The sequence below is a fragment of the Pholis gunnellus genome (assembly GCF_910591455.1).
Source record: "Pholis gunnellus genome assembly, chromosome: 12".
Classification (NCBI taxonomy): Eukaryota; Metazoa; Chordata; class Actinopteri; order Perciformes; family Pholidae; genus Pholis; species Pholis gunnellus.
In genome coordinates, this window is record NC_136539.1 from 18415312 (window position 1) to 18434810 (window position 19499).

Consider the following 19499-nt stretch of genomic DNA (forward strand, 5'->3'; position numbering starts at 1 on the left):
TAACCCATTAGTGGTGGGAGTGGAGCAAGTGGGAGATCAGGTCTGCGGCGTTTAAACAGTGAGAGTGATAATTCAACTCACCGCTGCTCGCTGCCCCAGCACCCTCCAGCAAATTCACTACACAGGGACAAATCGGAAAAGGTCAAACATCTCATCCATTCTGCCTCTCCTATTCCCACTGATGCAATATATCTGAAATCTTACAATTTAAATCAAGGTCTTTTGAAATATTCAAAGTCCTTTCTTTTTACTTTATCTTGCCAAATATTTCTCAAAACACTGTTAACTTCACAATAGCACGGACTATTTTCATGCTAAGCCAAGATACTTGGCTGCAGACAAAGATGCTTCACTTAACCATCATCAAGCGACACAATGGTTTGATCGTCATCAAAACAAGCTGGTAGTTCAGTGAAAACACCGGCACTTTCTAAGAAACGCAACGTCTGAAGCACATACCAAATTAACTGCACGTGAGCTGAATGTGTCGACTAGATTATTTACATTATCCTCTCAAAAAATAGCGAGGCCTCAATAAACGCATGCTGTGCTCGGGGTTGGCCGAGGCATGCTCCGCTCGCTGAAGTCTCTAAAGGATATCTCCCAAGCCTTTAAAGCTGAATTGATTTCCATTGAAAAGCAGAGGGTCAGTGGCAGGAGGACCATTTCCTCAGCTAGCAATAGCAATGGAAGCCATGAAAGAAACTGCCCCTGGACCTCGGAGCAGCCAGTTACCTATTGATGTTCTACCTCCTTTCATGCCACTTCACCTTGAAAAGCTAAAGGGCCAAATATGAGGCAACCAAATAACCTCTTATGTCAATTCATCTTTCCCTGCTGCTGCTCCGAACACTCACTTGACACGGGCTGCATTGTCGCTGCAGCTGTAGGGGGACAAAAAAAAAAAAAAGGGACAAAAAGGAAAGTAACTGCTCCATTATTCTTTTGTCTCTCTTCCATATACCTGCTGTGTTTGCATGAGAAAGAGACATTATGGTGCAGTATTGCACAGCATTGTGTAATGTACTGGTAATTCTATCCAAACATCAAATGACTGGCAAAGGCAGGAATAGCAAAGAGAGAAGAAAAAAAAGGCAGCAGCCGCCTTCTGTGAGTGGGGGGAAAACAAAAAAAACTGGTACCATTACCATAACAGTGGGAAATACACAGTGGCACTCAGCCGGGCACATTATCATGAGCGTCATTCCTGACACCCAACAGCCACCACTGGCACAACATTGTGGCTCATTAACGCCAGTGAGCCTTTGAAATGTGCCAGATTTTGTAGAGGAACAAAGAGTTATTTGGAGGCGGGGGAACAGGGAAGACGGTTTGCAAACCTGCTGAAGGAGGACCAGCCAGCACTTCTTGCAGCACACATATTTTGATCAAGTTTGTTTCGCTTGAGATGAGCTATGAATTCGGCGGTGTTAACCCAATTATTCAACACATCCGTTGTACTGCAACACGAGCACTTAGACGGCACAGCAAATCTTCATCTTGCATGTTGCTATATAGCAGCCACTCTCCTATTTTCTCAGTCCTATTAAACTCTGAATTACATGAGAGCTCAGGTCTTCATTTATCTTTCTAAACAATGTTAAATTCCAAATGAGGTAAGCTACAAACCGCTACGGCATTGCAATCCCGTGAATTGCATCAGACAAACAGTTCACAATATGGTACAGTGGATAAGTCGTAAGCCACAGGCCTATTCAAACAAAACCTGTGTTAAAAAAGCAGCAGTGTGCAGCTCAAAGTGGCGAATTAAACGTGAGCGGAGTTGAAGAGCTGAGAAAAGCAGAGCTGGGAATATTCCTCAAGCAGTAAGGCCTATCTTACAGCTGCAGGTTGAGAAGGAGCCGCTTCTTGAAGAAGCTATTTGCGGCTCATCTAACTTGCTCGGCTCCGGAAAGCTGTGTGTGCACTTGTCGGGGAGTTGATAGTCCATTACACCTATGTTCACAGCTAGCTTTGAAGGAGCTCAAGGTCAACCAACCACCAGTGTGGGAGAAAACTATGGTTATCTGGGGGAAAAAAAAGTATTGAACAGACGTACTCTCACACACAAAACATAATCTAACTCTTAAAAGGGAGTCCAAACATTTAAAAACAATTGAAGTCCAGCTACAATTATGTGTGACGGTCAGAAATATTTACCCATTTTTGACTCCAATTGTGAAAATATTTCACAATTGGAGTCAAAAATGGGTAATGCTTGGTTTTTGTAAATTACATAAAAGCCGTGTATCAAACAATGGTTGTGGGGTGTGTGTGTGTGTGTGTGTGTGTGTGTGTGGGAGGGGGGGCTGTCCCAAATACAGGCCGGGGAAAAAAAGGAGGGCGGTTAAACTTCTGGTGCCTGTTATGGACATTTTGGAAAATACGCTTATTTACTGTCTTGGCAAGAATGCGATGAGAAGATCAATATCACTCTCTCTTTTTCACACACGCACACACACACACGCAAACACACAAACACTACACACAAAATCACCACCAGCAGCAGGTTAGCTTAGCTTAACACAAAGACTGGAAGCAGAGGAAAACAATCCAGTATGGCTCCGTGTGAGCCTGATACACATTTTCTCATCTGAATCATGGCAAGACAACAAATAAGCGTGCTTCCTAAAATTAAGTCAAACTATTTAAAGACAGAAATGTGGATTATTTTATTGACTATAGCCTCAGTAGAAACCAAAAGTTGCATGCAACAAGTTTACCCTTATTCTCTGAGGTCTTCTTTTAAAAGGTATTTTGGGAAATGTGTGAAATAACCATCTGAAGAAGACTGGATGGTTATAGGAGAAACTGGGTGCTCCAAAAAAGTAAATCAAAAAACGCTTCATAACAAAATAACTCGGCGAAAGCGCTGATGTCAGACTGATGATGTATTAGTCTGAGTATATGAGGGAGGAATATTCTCCTCAAAGAAACATGGATTGGATAACATAAATCAAACATGCAGGTTAAAATACATCACATATAAATGTTTCACGAGTTATTGAGGCCACGTGTTTTGGGCCGCACAAATGTAAATGTACTTGGAGAGTTTCTGTCTGTATGTGCACACACACGCACACACACACGCACACACTAGAAGCCCTATCAATCCATGTACATGCACATAGATTAGTGATTTTAAACCCGCATACACTATCAGAGCAGACTTAGTGTGCTGGCCAGCTGCAGGTCATATATGCATTATGGATGAGCATAGGGCTGTGAGCCAAACTAAGCAGGTTATTAAGTATAACAACAGTATAATGCGGTCTCTCCCTTAATCTTCATATATTTTAATCTGCCAAAAGACGCAATGTAGTGCCGTGCATCCCAATGACGCCTAATACCTGGATAATGAATCTTTATTACGACCGTATCTCCAGAAGTGCCATGTGCCATGTGGTATTTAGACTTAAATGCCACCGGCGTCAGGTCTGATCAGCATACGAAGACTAGAGAGAGAACCGTGACTCTGCTGACTGATGAACGATTTGGGAATGTCACAGGACTTCTGGATGCATGCCCACAGTTCTATATGCACGTCAGTTGTGCTGCACTCCAGCATCTCCCCCCTAGATCCTAGAAAAACTTTGAAAAACATTATTCTTAGAAATCACTATGTCATGGCGCGATAACGAGCTGCGTTAGAGAGAAAAAAGGAGGGGGAGAAAATAATGATGTGCTGAAAGAGGGTAGTAATTGTGTTCATGGAATCCGAGGTATAACTGCCTCTGGGAAATGCCAGTTCGTACCCGAGGCCATCCCCCCCGTGGCAACGCTGAGCAACTCTGCATTCTAGCCATGAAATGGGTAAGAAATCAATGCTGTAAGACTTTGGGGCCTTCATTAGATGATGCCTGACCTACACCACAGAGTGAGGTCACTTTTATTTTCTCTACAACAGCAGGAGCATGTCAACAAATTATTAAACGGGAGCACCGTATGAAAAGTTTCTGAAGACAAAAGTAGAATGGCCTGCTGCTCCTTGGCATTAAATCCCTGCACCAGTAAACAATGAATGATTCATAAGAATAATCTTAAGCTGTATGTTCTTCACTGCCCTTTTAGAGTACGCCACATGCAAGGATTGTAAAAATCATTTTGCGTGCTCTTGAGCCGAGCTTGTCCACACCTGATCTGATTAAGGTGTTGGGTTGATGCGTAGCTCTTAATTGGATCAGATGAAGAGGTCTGCAGCAAAAACATGCAGGACAAGTGGGTCTTAAGGAGCGGGCTAATAAGACAGTGCTATTGAGGATATTTCAGAAGCAATCACCAGGTGGATTCGCGCTTCGGTGGCACAAAAGGCAGTGAGAAGTAATCTTATGAAATGTTATAACTTTTAAAAGGATCACTTTAGTTACTTTCAGCCCGGCTCTGATATTCTTAGCATTTGCAATTACAATTGTCCAAATTTGTAACACTACAATTCAAGTGCAGCTGCTTAAAAATCACATACAGGAGAAATTCCACAATGCGATCAAAGCCCATATTGCACGGAAACATTCACACTGGAGTTAAACGTGTTTAAATAGCAACGTTTCCACTAAGACCTATTGTCCTATTGATGCTTCTTGCACATTACTCAAAACCACCTTGTTTAACCTGCTGGCTGCCATCGCCCTGCTCTTCTGAAGAACAGCACATAAGTACCCGTGAGTGACAGCATTTGACTTGGTCTGCTTGTTGGTACACTACGCCAACATCTGAACTCTTACAGCTCTATAAATTTATACATTTATGATGTGCTGCTAGAACCCTTTAAGGTGTGCTAATTCAAGATTTGGGGAGTTTTAAGGCAGTGTGTGGGCAGCCATAAATGTTTATGACTCATCAAAGTTACCAAGACATTGCAGTAAAGCTGCTGCTTGGGGCCACAGTGTTTACACATAACTGAATCTGGGTAAATAGGATGAACCTACGGTACCTCATTGTGTGCAAATGCATTATGATTGAGGCTGATAAGAGCATTCAAGTGAGTTGTAATGTATACTGTAAGAAGTCAGTCAACGCATTTTTGAAGGGCCCTGAGCTGTTCGCCGGTTTGAATGTCGCCTACATATGTGAATGTAATTTGCATGAGAATGTGTCATTATACTGCCAATAATAGAAAAGTAAATCCCCCTCAGCCTCCCCCTTCCCTGGCCCCCTCTCCATGCTCCATCCAAGGTCACCTAATCACTGTGTTTTTTTCAAAGACCTCTATCTTAACCAGCAGCAGTCTGAGGGATTTATGGCTCACTCCATGTCATGATTACCAATCAGGTAGAGTAATAGCTGCTTAAGCAGATGGGGGTTTTGTCATCACTGAGGGGTGAAGTGCCAGTCAAGGTTTCCACCGAGTTTGTCCAATGCCGGCTGATACTCTGTGGGTCATGCGAGTGCCTTGGCTGTAGCTTCCAGATCAAACAGCATTATCGGAGTGGAGGGAGAGTTGTTACGGAGAGGGATCATATCCGCCATGGCCCCCACTGTACCACTGCAGATACCGAGGGAGCTGTCCGTCATATAATAACTCCACATCCATACACGTCCACGTCGGGAACCTCAAAACGAATTACCTCATGGCAACCTCACATCGTAAAAAATAAGTTTAAATCGAAGTTCTCTCTCAGAAACGGAAAGCACATTTCAGCCACATTGATTAAAATGAAATAACTATGGTAAAATAAAATGTAGCAGAATAAACATATACTTACTAAATTACCCCCCCTGATTAAAGAACATTTAATAAATTGGAAAATTGGAAATAAGAACATTGTGGCACTGATCGGAATACATCTAATGGTTTGTAGAACATAATTAAAGTCTAATGAGGGGATAAAATAAGAAATGGGTGGTATATTACAGGGAGATCTCCCAAATCCTAAAATCAAGTATAACTCCCACATATGATTACTGTTTTTTTTTAAAAACACTAATTATCACAGCACAAAACTGGGAAAAAAATGTATGTTCTCCCCTTTCCATTGACTGAAGTTGATTGTTATCGAGTATAAATACTTAATTTATAATGCTGCAGGCCTACTCGTCTACATCTTCATGAGCCTCTTCACTAGAAGTAATTAAGGAGCTAAAACATAAGAGATAAATGGCTGAATGGGACTGACAGATGGATTTCATTTAAGCCTGATTTACCGTCCAGTAAATTTTACTTTTTGCTGAGTCCATATGTTGTAAAATGTAAGGTATTGAATGGAGATTAACTAGCCAAAATGCAACAGTCCAACATCAGCAAAAGGCACTTTGATGTAACTGTCTATATGGTGTAATAAACCACTCGGCATTGCTAATGTGACATTTCTGTCTCATTGCCTGCCACCAAACCATGGAAGCATGTGATCAAGATGGACTTGCCCTTTATTTAAGTTTTTCCACTTTACTCCTCAGTGAATTCTGCAAAGTTGCACAGCTGGAAGTCAGTTTACGCAGATCTGATTAGCTCCGTTCCATTAGAAAAGGGGAAACGTGTCTCTTCTAATATGCCTCACAACACAAACCAGCCTCAGCCATGATAGCAGTGTGACTGTTTAAACGGTGATATGAACCGAGAACTGGAGTAAATGCCGTCTAGGACCACTGCCTTGTTCTTCTCATGTGTGAGTCGGAATTAGCAAAAGAAAATATATATATGGTATCTTGAGATATGTAGACTGTAATCCCCTCTAAGAGATGCTGGAGTTTACTCAAAAACTATCTATTAATTGTCAAAAAATGTATAATAAAACCACTGTAAAGAGCAGTGGCGATTGGCTAGCCAGTGGAGAACATTCACTGAGACTTGTGTACATGGCTGGCTATGAACTCCACTTTATCTTTACAAATAAATTGTTGTTTAGTTCTATATAAAGCTTTGTATTTGGGAATCAGCACCTTCGGGGTATAATACACTCAAAAAAAATAATTGAATTGTGGTAACTAGCCTATAATGTGCGCCTTATTGCCCAGGGTTGGTTTTGCAGTATTGGATAAACACTTAACAGTTATAGCTTATTAAGAGCCACATACTATAATTGTTTAGAAGGTTCGTGCTGTATGGTCTGTGCCATTCTGTACTTTCTGCCCGTACACTTGGATGAATGCAGGACTCTACTATATATTCAACCGGTCTCATTAAAGACTCAGGAGGCTCTAAACTGGCAATTAACCAAGAAACTGTTTAGACTGCAGTTGATTGCGTAATAATACCGCTGCTATCTGTAGCACCATCAACACAAGGAATCAATATGAAAACTGATGTCTAGGTCTCGTTTTATTACTATTGGGTCACAAGAGCCCTTGTGACGAGGTATTTGACCCCCAAAAAAGTGTTAATTCAGTCTGACTGTATAACTTCCACAAAGCAAGTGCAGTAACTACACGGCGAATATGAAATACATTTTAATCTATTCATTTTCTTATTCTGATTTACCTGATTTTCCGGTTACCCTGAAGAAACTAATAAAAACATCAGCAAAATAATCTTCTCCTCAACAAATTGAGGTTGCAGTGCTATTTTCCCAGCAGGTGTTGCATATGACAGCAATATTTAGACAGAAAGTGTCTTGACTCCACTCTGTTATACTGTAGTTAGCACTAAAATCAAGTATACATTTCACATGTTGAGTCCATCAGCAAATCTCTTAAAAAGTGTAAAGAAAAAGTGCTTGATAATTGACGGATACATTCAGCTGGAATTCTCCGTCAAATCGAATGTCTTGTACTGGCTCGATACGAACGTTAATGTGTATGTAGTTCAAGGAGTTTTAAAAACCTGAAATATCTGAGGGTGAATGTGAAGAATTGGACTGCTCGTTTAGACAGCTTGAAATCTAAGCTGCCACTGAGGTTACAGCGGTACGACCGGTATTGATGAGCAACACACATCGGTGTGGGCTTGCTTATGTATGTGGTTAATAATGCAACAGTGTCCATGTAACTATGGTAGATTAAACCTGGGTTTCATTTGTGTAGCTCTATTGTGGTTGTATTGGGTGCGAACATTTTTGCGGTCACCAAAGTAAATGCTAAGACATCTGAACGTCTTGGTAACAAGTTTGAGCGGTCAGACAATCAAGTTGAGAATAAACCCCAAGGATAGACACATCTATATAGTTCTGCACCATTACTGTTTTCACGGGCAGTAAGGAAATAATACGGGCATTGCTTTTGGTTTGTATTTTAAAAGAGGTAGCTAATCTGGATGAAAATATTGGCTTGTTTCCAACCTGTATAGTTGTCGTACCTCTTGTGTTTGTTGTCCTGTTGGCCTTTTTCTTAAGCAACGTTTTAGATCCAAGCAATGACGACGGTGAGTACATATTTAGAGAAATTCCATCCCGGCACTCCTGAGATATCGCTTTCACAAGAATGGTACGGACGGATGGCAACCCGAAAATATACTGCCTCCGTCCACAGATGTTGCCAGCTGTAATAGACTGTAGTTTTACCTACAAAAGGGACAAAAAAGTATAGATAAAACCATGTGGAACATTTTGTGGACATAAAGATGTAGCACTTCTAGCCGGTATTCATAAATGAACCACAGCACTAAATGGAGTCATTTATTAAAAATGACCTCACATGGTAATTGTCAATGATCACTGTTTAGTCCCACACAAATTGACATGGCGGTTGTGTATCTGCCCAAAACACATCCATTATGTATTACCATGCAAATGCACATATATGTGTGTTTAGTATCAGCCGCAGGTCCCAAAGCTGATGAAGGTAAGGAAATGATAAGCTTTACTTGTTAAACAAAGCTCAGGAAAAGAGTGTTTTCCACATCTCAGCCTGCAGCGAAGATTAATATGGCTCCATTAATGCTTTCTAAGAGAGAAAATATCTACATTTCTTTCCAAAGCTGTAAGACAGGAAGAAGAGCCTTTTTTTTTTTTTTGCCCTGCAGATATATAATGTGATTTGTATTACAGGCTCACAAGAGCAAGCACTTGTAGAATTCTGAATAAACCGAGAATGTAAAAGCAAATTCAGACGTTTGTGGGTTTTAATCGTGACCTTTGAACCGCTCATTAGCGGCTCATATTTTTCTAACTTTGACAAAGCTACCATGGAAATTGTGAACACAATGGAAAATGTATTCAAATACATTTTAATCTATTGTTGTCCAGATTCACAGTGCTCACTGCAGCAGTTGTATCACTAATGCCCATTGTATTTTGCAATGCTCAGGTTATTTTCAAAATGGACCTTAAATCTTAAATGTGATCTATGATGGACAGAAGACGGTAAAATGATGGACCTGAAGGGTGGCATCTGCCCTTTATCTTTGCATAAAGGTCACATTTTAAAATGGAAATCATTTTTTTCCACGAGTGACTCTGAATTTCGCAGCTTTGGAGATTTACTGTCAGTTTGCAGTATGCACGTTTTCAAACTCCTTCAATTCTGTCACTTGGTGCTTTTGTAAAACAACAGAGAGACGGAATGTAAGAGATGACTGGTGGCGCTATTTTCACTGTTTTCATTGACTGCTCAAAGAGACAGGGCTCTTCTTTGGATTTGGAATAGTTCAAATTAAACTTAACGGATTCAACTGTTTTAATATGCACAGCTGGAAAAAAAAACATTTTATGGCTTGGATATTTCAAACAGTCAGTTTTAAGATTAAAAATCCTGACAACCACTTTTGAATGTTTTATTACAGTAAAATTATTGTATTTTCTCTCTGAGGAAATTGGAGATTTAGTTTAAAATATTACTATTTTGTCCTTTTGAGCCCCTTAATTCCATTTGCACCAGTCCTCAAAACTGTCTCAGTCCAACAGTATTTTTAGAAGTTAGATCCTGTGGGCAGCTACACGTTTATAAGAAGAAAAAGAAATAAAAGGTCTCTGCCAGCAAAAGCAGGTAGACTGATTATTTCAGTGTCTCCTTGGTAAAACAGTCTGTACCCATCCATGATCCCATGAGCAGCTCAGGGAGACAGGAATTAAAGGATCAAAGTATTTCATAAATAAACTGTTGAAACCTCACAGCAAACACCAATACAGCATCAGTCTTCTCTATGCGACTAATATGAAAGAGATTGCCCGTATTGAACAGTGCTATGGGCAGTTATGAGGGAAATCCATCAGGAAAGTCGATCAGGTCGGCCTCTTTGGGGCATGAAAGTGAGTCAACAGCGGGAGGATCAGATACACTTTATTGCCTGATTAAAATCAATTTGGTGTGTCCAATGCTGAACGTGGAGGGATGGAATGAGCAATGTGAGATTGTTAAGCGTCTCCTCCTCTCTCACTACTGACTGAGTGTGTGAGGGCGAGAGCCGGCTTTGACGGCTCCATGACTCTGTGATTCATGACATATGGCACTAGGGAGGAGGGGGGGGGGGGGGGGGGGGGACAAGAAAGGTCATCTGATGTGCACTGTCATGCAAAACAGACAGTTATGATTAAAAGATTATGAGATGACTATTGTGACGGCCTGGTGATGATCACTCTTATATGAAAACAAATCGCCCCTCATATCGTGCGCTGCATGCAGAATCTGATTCACTTAATCCAATTTTATGTTTTCACTCATTTTAAACAGCACCAATAATACTGTTATATGCAGCAAGCTGTCTCGGCTTATTGTACTCTTGGTGAAAATGATCAAATTTATACGTGGTGAATTTGATTTGGCTTTACCAACCAGACAGAGAAATAGGGTAGTAACAAGAAGCATACATACTAAATAATGTTCAGGGAAAGCAGTGCTTTTTCTTATGCTCTCCAGTCTAATTAAGTGTGACAATAGCAGCCCAGCATTACTGCTCGAGTGTCTAGTTGTGGTGGAGTTTTGCAACTCCCTTCATTAGTTGGAATGTGACCTTTATTCAGCTAATTAACACAGTTGTCAAACATGTTTGGGTTGTATGTAGAGCACCATACATGGAATCAACACAAACACAACTATGAACTATCCTGAAGCAAAGCAGCAACAATGCGATGTAGGAATCTCATTCTGCTTTCATTTAGCAAAAAAAAAAATAACAGCAGAGAGAACACACACGCCATATGGAGACCCAAGGGAGCAGTTTGCAGAGTGAGACAATAAGTGTGCCTATAAATGCCCATGGCACACTGAGCAGATTAGAAGTCATCCTTAGTGTTTGTCTTGATATTTTGGAAATGCAACAAAAAGCATTATAATCAGACCAATCCTGATATAGTGCATCAGGTTATTTGAATTTATAGCAGAAATAAATTAACAGTCCCCCACATGTGACTTATTTAACTTTCACCATATCTTCTAACAATGTCACAGGAACCACAGGGTTCACACAGCAGTAATAAGTTGTCATGGCAACATAGAGCACAGATCTGTGGGAGCACCAGTGTGTTAAAACCGACGTGGTATAATCCATCAGCACCGGGACTTAAGATACTTCTGTGAATTACTTTGCAGGAATGTGACTAGACACTCTAATGGGCAGTGGGTCAGTAAAAAGAAAATTACCTCCCTCGTGTGCACACACACACACACACACACACACACACACACACACACACAAACTTGTGTCCAATACTAAAATATTAAAATATATGTATAGTATCTAAGGATAGGACGATATAGAATTGTATCACGGATCTCAATAAAAAATACACACAATGAGATGATTGTGGTGATTTTCCATTATCGGGATGAATATGGTCAAGAGTGAGCGCCGAGCGGTGCACAGCTGCCTCCCTGAACTTCGTCTCAAACAGAGAGAGTCTGTCTGATGGTCTGCAGGGGATATTACCATACCAGCAGAGCAATACCGTCACGCACTGTAGGACAGGCATATTTGTTCTTTAAATATTATTTAATTCACATTCAAAATGTGACCTTATTCTCATAATATTACGTTCTTCTTGCTGAAACACATAAGAGCTATTACAGTCCAGGAGTAAGTCAATTCATTTAAAACTATTTATTGTAGGTTATTACTGAGGTGAATAGGCGACACATGCCTATTTAAATAAGTTACTTCCTCAAAGGACACAAAGGAGGATGGGAGATTAAATCATGCCTTGTTGACTCAGTTATTCTGTATTACTTTCAAATGTTTTCAACTATTTTCATTTCACGAGAATCTTACTGTAGCCTATATTTCGTTTAATTGTCACCTGCCGCATACATAGATATCACCAAAATTAGTGCAAAACTATTCATCAAAATGCAGGAAAATAGGTGTTTGATGCTCAACATTTCCCCAGGGAGCTCATCAGAAGAAGACCCTGCTTGCTAACATCCACATTTCTAGCTTGTGATGCCACCAGACGCGCCGCAGCGCATTTCTGAAGAAGCTTCTCTGTGCTGTGTATTGATCAATCTATGGCGTTGTCCGGGTTCTCGATGCAGCAACTTTTTCTCTGAGTAGGGGCAAAGCATCCCGCCTACTGTGATACAACAATCAAAGTGAAATCATTTGGAAATAAATAGTCAGGCTGTTTGGACAGTCAAAGTGTGCTCGCCATATAAGTACATATCAGAGCAAGATATACTTGTTTATTGTCCGTTTAAATGTGACTGAACAGTCCGTCTGAGGTTTTTCTCTCCTATACTTTTTCACTGACATCTTTTACCTCTCTGTCAAAGACTTTTGAGCGCAGTTTTGCTTATTGTTCAATGAATAATAGCAATGCCTTCTTGTAAAAAGCAGCTGAAAGCTTCAAGCTTTTCAAGACAAATGATAGCAATTTCTACCCTTGAAACTATGAGAGGCTTTCAAGCTTTCAAACTTGACAGGTAAAGAAAGGGTTTTCTACTTTGAATGGGTATTCAATTTATTAACTGAGCGACAACCAGAAAAAAACACTATGCAAAGTTTGGAGGACAGCGTTGTGGGGGGGGGGGGGGGGGGCTCTTTCTGAAGTTTCTCTAATTATTTACTTGTTTTAAGCAGAAAGCCATGAAAACAAACCTTGAGTGGCTGAAAAAGCAGCTAAAAAAAAATTTGAAACGTAGTCATCATCTGTTGTTATGTCACATCTAAAGAAGTAAACTGCAGGGACAATCCAAACCCCCCCCCCCAAAAAAAAAGTTAAAACTTTGACTTGAACAGACTTAACTGTTTAAAGAAATATGAATTTAGATGTGCTGTGTGTTCCTCTATAATAATCTCCCTTTGGGGATTTGTTATAGGGAACATATCATGAAGAAAAAAAACACTTTCAGTGCTTGTGCGCATACACTTCAGAACTACATTTGCAAAAGGTGCGCCATATTTTTCTCACAAGCCAATCTGAGCAGACCGGCCTTTTTGGAAGGGGGGGGGGGGCTTAAAGAGACAGGCGCCGAAACAGAGTGTTTAAGACAGAGGATGAATACAGGAAAATTCAGGCAGTATGAGAAGATGTCTTTGAACACTGAAGCAAGTAAACATGTTTTATTATGAACACAAGGTTTATATAAGGATTGATGGTTTGCTATTATGCTTAGAGACATTTGCGAGGCCAACGCGGTGCAAGCACAGCGGGGTGTTGGAAGGAGACATGAAATGGTCATTCAAAATTGAAGTTGTTCAAAGTGAATCAATGTAAAACAAAAATGTAATAAATAAAAAAGGAGGGGAATGCTACTGTGAGTACAGATGCATCCTCCTTGTGGGTGATATTGCCTAAACAAGAAAGTGATGTAATGTGAGGAGAGTCAAAGGAACACAGTACCATGTTAAATGCCTCAAATAAATAACATATTCTTCACTGAACTCTCAAGGCACCTTTGTGTCAACACCTGATTTTAAGCATATACATAGTTAATAAACGGCGGTGGGAATATTAATTTGATAAAGACCTCATTGTGTACAAGATGTGAAAACCTTGTTACAGCTTGTACGCTGACAGTCTAAATTACTTTGGCACAGGGAGCTGTCTCACCTAAATCCTGTCGAAAAAAAAAAAAAGCCACGCCGTTAATATATACTCATGTTCAGTGTGCAGTACAGCCATGACTCATTTTCACCAAATGTCTGCACAGGAAACAGGTGTGGTGCTAGACTCAACATATGACTTCATTCAATGAATAACTTTGGGTTCAACCACTTTCCTACCTGCAAGCCAATGACCTTTTTTTGTTACAGTATGCTGTTGGGTTCCTGCAGACTCCCTCAATTCAATTCTAAATTAAATGAGAACACTCGAGATTGGAAATAATTACCGAACAGTTTCATGACCGTTGTACCCCATGGATTGAACATGCTGTAGGCTGTGTTGCTTTAGTTGAGTCCTGGGTGGTGTGTTTCTTTTAAAGTTAGCAGATAGCGTACACAACAGTTTCAATTGGACAAGCATGAATGATGAAACTAAACAGTAAGACAACAGTGAGAATGAAAATATGAGCCTCAGTCCTCAAGACAACTACTGAGGCTTGTGAGGCATGAACATGAGATTGTACCGAGTAAAAGAAACAACCCTAGGATAAGGGCTTCCGTGAAGATTTAAAGCTGAAGTTATATAAAGCGCTAGCCAGGCCTTGCTCAGAACTTTAGCTGTTTGTGTTTTTGTCTTATTTGCTTCAGTTCAGATGACATACAGATATACAAATATCTTTCCATGACGGAATGAAACAATTCTCCAAGCACCTGTGACATCAGGTCAGAAGTGAGCTTCCTGGATGGGGAGGGTGTATATTTAATAAAGTAAATGGTTTATATACATGAATTATTCTGCAAAGGTGAATTTCTGCTTAAAATCTACTCGCGTAGTATAGATCAAAATGAGACACGATTGACAGTTGATATCCTGACCTGTCTCAGGATATCAAGTACGAAGCCCCGCCCCCCGCTGCTACTCCATCAATTAGTCAGAGCTACCATGGAGCCCACACTGTCACTAGCTAAACTCTGACCGCAGAGCAGCAGCCGTGCGTCGGTAGTTCCGTTAGCCGTTAGCCGTTAGCCGAACACACCGTCCGAAATAATGAACTGTTTTCACCCACTGTGTGTATCTCGCAGCGCCTACAGGCCGGTTAATAAAAGGCGTTTTGAGAAAGCGTGCGATACTGCAACCGCAAAAGGTCCTTCTTGACAGACACAGAGATGCACACACACTCACTCACAGATACACGGATGATTTCTTTATCTAATCATCTAATCAACATGAACATCAGGGTGGTCCCTTACATGCTGTAATGCGGAAAATATGGAGTGGTAGTCAGCACTTGGTAACATAACAATAACTTGCTGGTTAATAGCTGCTGTGGGAAAACTGGTGATTTAATGTTTCCATTAGGTAGCGGGCATTAGGTAAATGCCAGTAGATTTTACACTGTCATCATGATAAGTAAAGTAACACTGTTGGAGCAAGCGAAAAACATTAATTATATTGAACTAAAAGAAAGAATAACTACAACACAATTTAACATGTTAGTCAACTATCAAAATCCTCTCACAACTTGACTCAAATTCAACTTTGGGGGCAAAGTTTTCATGTTAAAGCTTTTAGTTTGGGAGAAACAATTACTTGAGGTCACAGACACGTTTGGGTTGTCCTTAACCACAACAACTATGTCAATTCCTTACTTCATTACTTTGCGTTCATATTTTTCAAGAGTGAAGGAGTTTCAGCAGAATGTATAAACGTAAATCCCTTTTGTGTTCAAGGCCCTGCATGTCCCAACTCCAGTGATAGTTTCAACCACGAATGTGCAAAGACAAAAAAGAAAAAGGACACGGAGGGAGAAAAAGACATGTTTAATACCTGATTGGATTTGTCAGCCATGCATATGGCCACAGGCAGAAACATGCTGTAGTAATTTCACACCAAAGCGTGGCTGACGTTATGGCACTTTGTCACTTTGGTGAGGGTATAGGGGACATTTCCAGTTCAGCAGGACCCTGCTTACTATGACCAAATCTGCCCTATTTTCTCTTGTCTAGTTGCACTGACCTCACATGATGAATGTTCCCCTCAAGAGAGAGAGAGAGAGAGAGAGAGCGAGAAACAGGGCCTGTCGTTATTGATGTTCTCAATTAATAACCCCACACACCACCAAGGAGTCACACATGCTTCGTTCATCTCACTGCAGCATCTCAACAGCTATCAGACGTGTGGGATTTCACTCAAACACTTATCTACAGTGAAGTGCAAAGGAAGGAACATTTCCATTTCATGCTGGACTGGCGTGGGGAATAATTTATAATTATTAGTCATTATACATATTTGGGATCTCAAGTCAAGGCAAAGTCAATCTTATGTATTTAGTCAAAAAGAAATGACACTGCTGCACATTGCAGCTGATGCTGTTCTTTTGTCCATTTATTTTCTCAGTTCCAAACCAGATTACCATCTGTTACTGAAAAAAAATCAGCAGAGAAACACTATTAGCGTTCGCATCTTACGTCTCAAAACACCTTTCTGTAATTAAAAAAATCAAGTTCAGTGAATGTCCGCAATGCAGAGTAAAAATATCCTGATAAGATTTCTATGTTCATTAAAGACTAATGCCCAAAAAAAGATGTCCCTGTTGGCAGCATGTTCCTGCCACCTGCTCCGCGCATGAGGCCGAGCCTGTGAGCAACACCGGTCAACGAGTCCCTCCACCGATGGGCAAATGGCCATCCGAAGGTGACAGACACTAGTGGCCTTGGGCCAGCGTGAGTCACTAGCTCCGTTGTCGTCAGCACTGACATCAAGTTACTCCAGAAACTGCACAAGTCCCCCCCCCCCCCCCCCCCGAAGGCAAGGTGACTTTAGTTTCCGTTCTACCCACTTGAAATGTTTTCCCACCTGGCGTCTTGAACTCTATCGCCCCCCTCGCCACACTCTGATGAGCAGAGGCCGAGATGCCACTTCTCACAGTTTGTTAGTGACCACACAGCACAGAGCCTGGATAACACCAGAGGAATGGTCAACTGCTTCTACAGTGACCATCAGGCTAATCTTGACCATTACATCGGTATATAAAGGCAAACAAAGACACACGCAGGATCAACAAACAATAAGTAATTTACCAGAGATTACTAAGCTTTCATTTAAGCAGAGATGCTATTGAATTCTTTTGAAAGCTTGTGAGTGGACCGTAGATCATCTTGTACAACAGTATTTGGTTACAACCCTGATCTTACCAGAAAAAAAAAATCTGTGTTGTTGGTAGATTTGATTGTTTGTTCACACGCTGTTAAATCGCTGTTGCATGGTGTTAATTGGTGACGGAAAACAAGGGGCGTAATGCGCACTCTACCTCACTCTAAACCAGTGTTTTCCAAACCTTTTCCTCTCAGTAGTGAAACAAACAGAATGTATTCGACACTAGCCTTGTATATTAGATTAAGTAGGCTGCAATTATCAGAACAATACGAACATTCAGGCTTCCTCATGTGGTTCATAGGTGATCTGCAGATATATACATTTTAAATAGAGACAATGGAAAAAAATACTGTGGATGTATTTAGCAACCCAAATTAAATCTCCTGCGACCCACGCAGGAATCCGCAATCCCATTCAATATTGATTTGATGAGGGATATTTCAGTTGCTTGGATATGAAACCGAGATTCTCTGTGAATATATGTATATAGATTATATTATATATTAGTTTATGCAGCTGTGCCACACGTCATAATGAATTAACGTCGCTTTAAAATGACGTCTGGATTCAACTTTTTGTGATGCAGAAACTGTATAATGCTTTTTTTTTCATCGCACCTTGATCGTTGAAACAAAAAAAACCTTTACAACGACTACAGATGGTACGGAACTCAGCTGCTCGGCTTTTAACCAGAACAAAGAGGAACGATCGCATCACACCTGTTTCAGCCACTTTGCATTGGCTCCCTGTTTGTTTTAGGATTGATCTAAAGAACATGTTGATTACTTTTAAAGCTCTTAATGACCTGACTCCAGATTATATTTTAGACCTTTTAATCCCTTATGAGCCTTTGCGAAGTTTGAGATCCTCGGGCAGTGGTCTTTTGTCCCTTCCAGAGTCGAGGCAGAAAACTAAAGGGGACAGAGCTTTTGCAAACGGGGCCCAGAGGCTCTGAAACGACCTGCCCGAGGAAATAAGACACAGTCTGAGTCAGTGTCTTCTATAAATGTTCTCTGTGAGAGATTTAGAGCATTAATAACAGCAAACAACTATTTGCTTTGTAAAGATATAGTGGAGTGATGCCGCCTCAGTTGGGGCTCAGTGGGTAGAGCGGGTCGGCCTATAACCGCAAGGTTGGCGGTTTGATCCCCAGCTCTTCCTGTCGTCCTGTCAATGTGTCCTTAAGCTTGACGCTGAAGCCCAAGTTTCTCCATAAGTGCTTTACAGCAAGCCCACTGCTTCTCACGCTTTGACAGGGTTAACTGCAGAGGTCACATTTCATGTGTGTATATTATGTACGTGACGATTAAAAACAAGGTTTGAAAAGCTTTGTTTTTTTGTTTTTTCATTGTTGTAGCTCAGTTGTGTCCCACATATTTGGTTTTCTACTGACTTTGTCATGGTTCAGAAAATCATTGAAGTGTTTCCTCTGTCAGCTTTACTTACTTCTGAATTAGCCTTCTAACAGGCCGGAGGTTAAAGGTAACCCTGTCATTTCTGAAAGCACTTCTGAGAGGGTAACCTTTTTAAGAGACATTTGCTACAAAACTCAAGCAGACCGTCTTGGATGTCGCTCTACCTGACAGATGTTAGCCAAACATAGCAGGCAATCCACGGAATACAAAATAATGCTTTGCTGCGTAATAATACGACAGCAAATCCAATTTTCTCACTGTGCAAAGCTCCATTCGGCCTTTCACTGCACATACATTACATACTTGAAATATGCAGTACAGACGAGGCTGAGATGAAAGAAAAGCCCTCCAGTCTTAACAAGAAAAAATGTAACTTCAAGGGCAAATTAGCTATGAGCATCCTCTGAGGGATGGATGGAAATGGAATGATAGAGGTCTAGAATTAATCTATTCTGCATGTTTTAGTTAATCTATAACTGCGCAGGTCCTGCGAGAAACTCAAAGAGCTGAGACTAAAGTGACAATGTGAGAGTAATTGTTTTGGTGCCGAAGAAGAAATCAGTTTGAATGTTTGTCGTGAGCTAAAGGGACTCCAATTCACTGCTAAATGACTCATTTGGACAGTTGTGGACGACATGAGCGATGGGGTAGAGCAGGTCTGTCAAATGTGAAGATGAAATGAAGTTTTGAGACAAAACACACTGCCCTGCTTGGTAATCACCCCTATCCACTCCACACAGACTTGATGAATGGTTCTAATCAAGTGACATCCTCCACTGAAACGGTCCTGCACAGACCTCACCTAATAACACCGAGAGCAAACAACTCCAAATTGAATATTTACACACTCGGCAGTCTTTTCTGGTCCCTCTTGTTTGGTTGACATTAGTGGTGTAACGGACCACGGTTGATCCCTGATCCGGACAGATGTCCCTTCGCGGTTCGGCACGCACGTGAACCGCGGATTAATTACACAGTTTAATTAATGTTAACTACTGCAGTGTGAAATAAAGTTTTACTGACCATCGTTATCCGCCAATATTCAGTAAAATATGCGATCAGGACATCGCATGTATGCTTT

At 40.9% G+C, this 19499-nt stretch overlaps 1 protein-coding gene across 1 annotated transcript in view; it reads right to left on the reverse strand.

Moving 5' to 3' along the window:
* lrp1bb (low density lipoprotein receptor-related protein 1Bb) overlaps positions 1-19499 on the reverse strand; it is a gene marked incomplete at both ends in the record, with an annotated part of 224338 nt that overhangs the window by 164212 nt on the left and 40627 nt on the right. The window lies entirely within an intron of this gene.